Source organism: Pseudorca crassidens, chromosome 18 (assembly GCF_039906515.1).
Source record: "Pseudorca crassidens isolate mPseCra1 chromosome 18, mPseCra1.hap1, whole genome shotgun sequence".
NCBI classification, from domain to species: domain Eukaryota; kingdom Metazoa; phylum Chordata; class Mammalia; order Artiodactyla; family Delphinidae; genus Pseudorca; species Pseudorca crassidens.
Window position 1 is genome coordinate 75,972,106 of NC_090313.1, and position 7,289 is coordinate 75,979,394.

The window sequence follows — 7,289 nt, forward strand, 5'->3', positions numbered from 1 at the left end:
CCTTTAATGCCTGAGCCCCAACACAATTCTTCCAAATGATACCCTAAGTTTTGTCATGGCCATAATCTTTTTTTTGGAGGGGCAGAATGGAAGGAACTGGGCATATTGGAAGTGGAAGAAGGCTTTAATTAGCCTGTGTGATGCAGTGGACAAACAGCACAGAAGCTGTGCGTTTTTAATTACAGCTCAGGTAGGGACTTCATTATCGCTGATAAGCCTTGTAACCGTTCAAAATTCCAATGCCAATTTTTAAAAAAAGAAGTAACGTTTCAATAATCTCCCTCCCTGGGATGTCTCAAAGAACAATTCCCACTGTAGTCAAGCCTTTGGGAACAAAGTTGTTTGCGGTGTGTAATTAAAATCTGAAGGCAGGCGACTGGGGAATCTGGGGGTTTCTGTGACTGCCGGTTTTTAAACCAATAATCAAGGTAGTTAACTCTAAAAGGTGTACAAAAACGGGAGACAAATCCTATGGAAAACTAAGAACCAAGATATGTTTTAAATCTACAGGGTTGGTTATAAAACAAATGTTTTCCCATTTCTACTGAAACAGACGAAGGTCCTATTCTGAAAAATTACAATCATGCCCCCCAAATTAAGGTCTTACTTTGCAGAGATGGAAAGTGAATCTATTCCTCCCCTTTCTAGGCTGTGGACAGCCTCGCACGGGATGAGACCAACGTGAGCACAGGCTCTATCTCCTTGCAGCCTTCTGGTTAATGTCATCCTCCCTTTGGACTGGACATTTTGCTCCCTCCTGTTTAGACACTATTCCTTCCATGCACCACGGGGAGTAATTCAAATCCATGGCCTCTCCTTAAGCATTCACTCTAACCTGAGGAAAGAACACCACCCAGCAAAGAGTTACAAAGTCAACTGAAAGCTGATATCTGCCTAGGTAATTCCCTAACACAGGACTACATAAGGTAATAGGCAAAAACCAAAACCCCCTGTGTCATACACATATTTTGAGGAGCTGAAAAAATAAGTGTGACATTAGTAGGGCAAGATGACTCAGATCAAGTTTTTAAAATTACATAGTAGGGGTAGTGTTCTGCTTAGGTCATGAATCAAAACTTATGACATATTCAGTCAATGAAAAAGTATCTGTTGAAGCTCTTCTATGGCAAAGAATACACTATTACATCCACTTAGCTGATAAAATACGGCTACACGGGTTGTGGCTCACAGTCAATCACATCCACACTTTTATACTGCAACAGAATTTCACGGAACTGTTCACGTGCACAGAAACAAGTCCCAGCACTCATGGGAGGATGCTATGAGATGAACTAAAATGCAACGGTTGTAGCAGGCGATGCAATCTTTGGATTGCGCTGGAGCACAACTTTTATAGGCCCAACACGGTTTTCAGAAATCAGAAGTACTCAGAGACCAAAGGTCACATCCGCTGGGGGAAGACAATGTGTGTTATCACTGGGAGCTAAGGCTATGACCTAACGAGGTCTTTACCTGAGGTTATCTGACAAAGGCAGACACACCTACGAAACAGGCACCGAGATGTCTGGTTGTTGACCAGAAGGGAGTTTATAGTTATGTGAGCTGGACAATCGACCCTCTGCCTCACCTCTCTAGCTTTTGACGACAGGACCTTGGCTGTATCAACACTGTTATCACCAGTAACTAGCGTGATACACAGTAGGCACTCAAACACGTGTGGACCTCCTGAAAAGAACCAGAAAGCAACAACTGAAAGAAAGAAATTAAAATAAATAAAACACTGAAAAAGTTCAAGAATATAGCTGAAGACGTCTTTACATTAGTTTCAAGACCACTGCTCCAGAAGGTCAAAGGGCATCCCAACAAGAGGAGCAAGGGACAATGTCACTCGTCCAAAGTTTAGAAATGATCCCAGATGCTGTGCTCAGGGTCAAGGCCCAGAGGCTCTAGTAGACCTGAAAGGTGGGGAAATACCCTGGGATGTTTGGGATGTTTAAAATTAAAAAAAAAAAAGTCAACAGAAGCAAAGAGCTAACCTCAAAGAGAACAGGCACAGGTCGGGGAAGAAGAAACAGAACAGGGTGGCTCTAAAGATCAGGACTGAAATCCGAGTATATGGAAAAATATTCTAATCTAGGGACATCTATTAAGTTAGGAGGATAGGCTCTGACACAAAACAAACAAGACTGGCCTTGAGGTAAGTGGCTGAGAAAGCACTGCCAGGACAGGGCAGCAACGGAGAGGACGTCACAGATAATGTGACCCCGGAGGACACCAGGACCTGGAAAAAGACAAGGCTGTGCGCACATAAACCCACCCTTGGAAGGACCACCCACCCTAGGAAAAGCATGCCTTAAAAGGAAAACAGCATCCTAAAAAGTTTGTTTTTAATAAGAGAGAATAAAGTCACTGTTAAAAACATTCCACCCTGCGCCAGACGTTCCTCTCTAGTGAAGGCCCTTCTCTCCTCTTCAAAATCCAGCCTCCCCTGACTGGCTTCACCTCCTTAGCACCACCACCCCTTAATCCACGGCAATAAGGCTCCACTGTGATGCCTCTTGCCAAAATCAGTAATTACATCCTAGGGCTAAAACCAATGGAAATTTTGAAACCACCATCTAGCAACCTCTGTCTAGCAACCTCTCTCTCTTGGTACTTTAATATACACAAATCCCTCCATTAAAAAAGAAAAGAAGGTCCCCCTTCACCCACCCTCCCCTGTCACCCTTCAGCACCAGCACACTTCGTGGCCCCTGCTCACTAGGAAGCCCTCTTACAAACCAGCCATCTCACTCCTGTCCCCATCACTGTGTCATCACTGCCGTCAGCTATGTTACAATGACCTGGCTGTTATCATCCCTCTTTGCTGACGTTTTCCTGGACCATGGCTTCCCAGACACCCAATCCTTTCAGTCTCAGTGTGGGAGCTTATCTTTTAAACACAAGAGTCCTTCAGATCCCATTCTCCCCACTCCTTTTCTTTACGCATGCTCTGCACAAGCTTCTTGAATCTACTCCATTAACAAAGGCAGAGGTTCTAGAACTTTCTCTGCTCACTGCACCGGTTCGCTCAGCCCTGATTGCAAGGACAAATGCCTACTGAGTAATTGAGCCATTAGATACTGCACATAACAAGTATCTATGTCCTAGCAACTTAGTACCCATTTGAAAACAGCACACTTCAACTGAGAGAAAGTGGGTATTTCACTTCTCCCTTCAGTAAAACACAAACAGCATAATTTCTCACACCTTGGAGTCAGACTGGATAGCACCTCCCCCGTTCCCTGGTCCACACCGATCTGCACGCAGAACAGCAACCAGTGAAACCCCAGCTTTGCAAAGATGATGTCATCAGAAGGAACGTGACATAAACTCCTGGAGAAACCGAGCAGGCAGGTCCCGCAGGGTTGACAGCTGTTTGCACTGCTGAGCGTCCTTCATCGAACTCATACTCCCTGCGAGTTCACTGTGGCAAGCAGTTTGGGAACCGGTGCTGAGAACTCTCACGCGCGTGCCTCCAGTCCAGACACCTCCCAATATCCGGATCCCAGTGCAGCCACTGACCGCTGCGTCCCGCAGGCACCTTGAACTTGACAAGGGCAGCATCTTTCCCCCAAACGGCGGCTGCTCGCTGTCCTGGGGCCTAAGGACGGCCTCACCACCCACCAGCCGCCCGGCCACAACTCGGCACTGCCCTGTGCCCTCGCTCTCCCAGCACACGCGCGCGCACACACGCGCGCCGACCACGCCGTCCTACCCCCTCAGGCTCCCCTCCCTCCAGCCTTGCCCCGCTATCCGTTCTCCAAGGGCACGTCTGACTGCGTCCTTCTTCGGCTCGGAAGGCTCCGGCCGTTTTGGTCACCCAGCAGGGAGGCCAGGCCCCTCCTAACGGGCCTCGCAGGGCCCCGGAGGCCCGGCTCACCCCTCCTCCTGCCACGCGGCACCCCGGCCCCCTCCCCCCACGCAGCCCTAACCTCGGCTCTAGCTGCTCCAAAGCCTCGTGTCCCCGACAGGCCTCTGTACTCTCTCCTTCCCCCCTGGCACTTCTGGGGGCGCTTTCCTCGTCTCTCCGAACCGGGAGCTCGGGTTTCTGGTCATCCTGGGAGCTCCGCGAGGGCCCGTTCGGAGCACACTGCGCCGTGACCAGCGGCTCCCACGGTCGCAGATGCCGCCGAACCGGGAGCTCATCCGGGGCCCACAGAGGCACCTGCCTTGTTCCCCTGTGTCCCCGAACACCCCGTGAACCCTGGAGTTCGCTGAATGAATAAAGCGGGCCAATGAGTGGGTCCGGCCACTCACGGGATGCTCCACGGGCCTCACCGCGGGTTCTGCCTCGGCAGCCGCCGCGTTGCACGCGAACTGTTCGTCTCGGCACACCACGAGCATCCTCAGAGCTGTCGTCTCTTATTTCTGCAATCCCAGGATTGAAATAGCAGCGCCCGGTACTTCGCAGGCATCCACTAAAGGGCTTTTGAATAAAAAAGGTGACTACCCCATGGCATTAAGTGCGGTTACCCTTGGAGAAAGAAACAGGACCAGACGGGGGGCGACAGGACCAGGAGGAAGGGGGAACTCAGACTTCCGGCTCCACTTATCTCTACAGTGACAGTAAATGTATGTTACAATATGCGTTATTTACGCATTGCTGGTCTACGATATTCCTGCATTACCAGCCTTAAATGAAGGCAGGGGTAGAGAACCAGCGGGGACGAGGCATGCATGGGTCCCAACGCCACGAGCAGCTCCCGAGAACATCTGCCCTCTAAGAGGAAAACCAGGCCTTAAGAAAAAAAGAGGACTTAAAAGAGAAGTCGAACATTTGCAGTCTGTCCAGCCATATGGAGGCGCTCCCAAGAAAACATAAGGAATGATAGCAGCCTGTGAGTGGAAAACACAATCTCGAATATTCTCCAGAGAAAGTCCTGGGAACTCTAAAAGACCATTAGCAGTGGCCCACGAGCTATATGTTGAATACTTATAACAGGCAACTATTTCAATCAAAATGTTCCAATAACCAGAAGGTTCCTTGCCACATGAAGGCTTCCATGGGAAGGGTAAGGCGCGTCTACAAGGACACACTGAGAAGAGATGGGTGCTATAATGTTGGCAGGACCGCTCGGCAAAGTGTCTTTTTTCACCTTTATTTTCAGAATTTTGTAAAACTGGGGTAGCACATCATTGCCTATTAGGCCATAAATCTGAGGCAAACAGAGAAAACAATGCTATAATGCAACTTCATGTCAGCAACCAGACATGAAAGAACAATTTTTATAAGGAGATAGTTCCAGAACGAGCTTCTTTTCACTGTGTTAAGAAAACAGAGACTACAGGTCAGACGGTAACTATATAAAGCCAACCAAACTTTCCAACCTAGTGAGCTTGAAACATCTGAAAAGACACAACTCTCATGAATATCAATTAAGGAGGTCTTTAAAAAATAAAGAAAAATGAGTATGACGTGGACGCTCTTTGGAAGGAGACCAGACGCACAATGAGAATTGCCTATGGGAAAGGCCAAACCCGGCTTTCTTTCGTTTAACCTCTCAAGTAGATAAAAGAACTAGCTTTAAAGAATCTCTGCATTGTTTCACTGCTAGAAAAGGAAAGTTGGGTAAAGCACGTACAAAAAGAAGCCACCAGCATTCAATAGAATTTGCCCTAGAGGCAATAGAGAAGTAAGTCAATTATAACACTTTGAACCTAGTTTTGACAGAGAAGCAGACATTTTAAGTTTTAGACAAACCTAATTTTTTTTAAGATGCAAAACATTTCTAATGGCTGGCTCCTGCCCTTAAAAAATGTGGATTCCGATTCTTAATCTTTCACGCCCCACGACGCATTTGATTTGAAGAGCTTCAAAGCAAAAACAGGCCTTTTTAATTGTGAGTTGTTAAAAACGTAATAATTACTGCTGGTAATAACTGAGAATTTAAAATTCATCCCCAAATGAGAAAGAATTCCTATTCCGCCCAATAGCGGCTAAGAAACGAGATGCTCCATTCATCCTTAAACCCACAGCTGAGTTTCTTAATAATTAAGAACTCTGCTCTCCACCAGGGAACTCTCCCTTGCACAGAAGCTGAACCAAGAAGAAATCGCCATTGCCGGTTAAGCAGCACACACGGAACACACACGGAGAGGCAAAGGCTTTCCCCTCGCCGAAGCCCCGGCGCGGAGGAGGCACGAGAGCCAGGCCCCGCCGGGAGAACCTCCCGAGAGGACGCATCCCGGCCCGCGGGCCCCGGCGCGCCCAGTCCTCGCGCCCCGCAGCGGGCCGCTCGCAGGCTGCCGACCCCTTCCCGGAACCCGGAGCCCAGCCCGGCTACCGAGGCCGGGACCAGGACCACGGGCGCCCGCAGCCCCGGGGGAGGGGGCACCGGCCGCGGGGAGGGCGAAGCCGAGGGGAGAGGGCCGGACCCGGGCGGCGGGCATGCGGGGACTGGGCCAGGTGCGGCGAGACCGCGCGCAGCCCGGAGGGACGCGAGGCTCCTGGACGCGAGGCAGCCCCGGGCCCACGCGTGCGGCGCGGGCCGAGGCCCGGGCGCCACCTGCGGCCGGGATGGCGAGCGCCTGCCCCGCAGCCGGGTGGCGCACACCGGGGCCGGGGGGCGGCGCGGGCGAGAACGGCGCCGGGCCGCGCGGCGACGGCGGGAAGCCCGGGCCGGCGCGGGAGCCGGCGGGGAGGATGCGCCGGGCTGCAGGGCGGGCGCGGGCGGCGGCGCGGCCGCAGTGGGCCCCACCGCCCGCCCGAGCGCCCGGGCAATGCAGCAAGTTCACTTGGCCGCGGGGCTGCGGGGCCCGCGCCCGCCTCTGCCCGCGGGGCAGCCGCCCAGCCCGAAGCCGAGCAGCGCAGGGGTCAAGGCCGGGTACAGGGAGCCGGCTGGCTGCAGCCCGCACTCACCGGTCCGCGGTTCCGCCGCCGGCGCCGGCGCCGCGCTCTCAGCTCCATGGTCCCGCCGCTTCGCGGCCGCCCGGCGCCCCCACCCCGCACCGCCCCGCACGCAGCGGCGCCAGCGACGCCGCCTCCGGCCCGGCCACGGCCGCGGCCACGCCCCCTCCCGGCGGGGGGCCAGGCCGGAGCGAGAGGGGGGCCCAGCGCCGGCTCCACCAACCAGGGCCGGCTCACCGGCCGCTGCTCCCGGATTGGCGAGCGCCTCGACCAATGGGGGCGCGGCAGGAGTGCGGCGCGTCGGCGCCGGGGGGCGGGGGATTGCGGAGGAGGTGGCTCTAGCCCTTCGTCCTCCGCCCCTGGGGTCGGGCTGAGGCTTTAGCCGGAGTCCCTCCCGGAGTGGACAGGTAGGGACTCTTTGGGCAGAGTTTAGCCTGGG

At 53.0% G+C, this 7,289-nt stretch overlaps 1 protein-coding gene across 4 annotated transcripts in view; it reads right to left on the reverse strand.

Moving 5' to 3' along the window:
• Positions 1–6,998, reverse strand: part of WASF3 (WASP family member 3) — a 90,596-nt gene extending 83,598 nt beyond the window's left edge. For 2 of the 4 annotated variants that reach the window (XM_067713673.1, XM_067713667.1), the window contains exon 1: positions 6,863–6,998. The gene's annotated coding sequence lies outside the window, so the exon portion shown is untranslated. Of the gene's footprint in view, positions 1–4,281; positions 4,403–6,862 lie in introns of those variants that run through there. The other 2 variants (XM_067713672.1, XM_067713668.1) reach the window with 2 other exon arrangements.
• Between the last annotated feature and the right edge of the window lie 291 nt (positions 6,999–7,289).